General features: G+C 37.5%; 1 long non-coding RNA gene across 1 annotated transcript; it reads left to right on the top strand.

Annotated features, from left to right (window-relative positions):
* The first annotated feature begins 6 nt into the window (after positions 1-6).
* On the top strand, positions 7-605 carry LOC104774715. Its single transcript, XR_765464.1, has 3 exons — positions 7-101; positions 202-291; positions 550-605. It is a non-coding gene; the product is annotated as an uncharacterized LOC104774715 (long non-coding RNA).

Raw genomic sequence — 605 nt, forward strand, 5'->3', positions numbered from 1 at the left:
CGGTTCTTTCCAACATTTGTTCAATCTCGGATTTGGTGCGTATCAAGAAATGCTTCCAGGTTGGAAATATCATCCATCGTTATATCGGACGTCAAACCCAAGTGAGGATATGCTTTTCATATTGACTTCTTTGTGGTGTTAGTCTTATAGCTTTGGAAGGTTTATTTTGTTTTTGATGTTACTTGTTAATATATTGTAAAGGTGATGGAAGATGATCAAGAAATCGCATCATTTATGTTCCGCAGAACTGTCCCTTCCGCACACTTGACTCCTGATGATATTCGCTGGATGGTAATGTCACTTGACTTTTATACATTCAAAATCTCCTGCTAGTTTCATGTTCACATATTTTTACTCTTGCATTTCTGAAAAGGTTTAGCTTCTACGAATATATTGTCCATATGCTTATGTGCAGTTTGGTTGGCTGGTACAAAACTCAAACTGTAAAAGCTAGTGATAAGCGCAAGGCTGATAAGAAGATGGCCACATGTTCTCTTTTCAGGTTAAGCTAGATTTTGTCTTATGTTTTGGACATGTTATCTGAAACAGGTAGGAGCATGGAGAGATAGGATAATAGTCTTCTCAGGAACATTTGGACCAACACA

Source organism: Camelina sativa, unplaced genomic scaffold (assembly GCF_000633955.1).
Source record: "Camelina sativa cultivar DH55 unplaced genomic scaffold, Cs unpScaffold04866, whole genome shotgun sequence".
Lineage (NCBI taxonomy): Eukaryota > Viridiplantae > Streptophyta > Magnoliopsida > Brassicales > Brassicaceae > Camelina > Camelina sativa.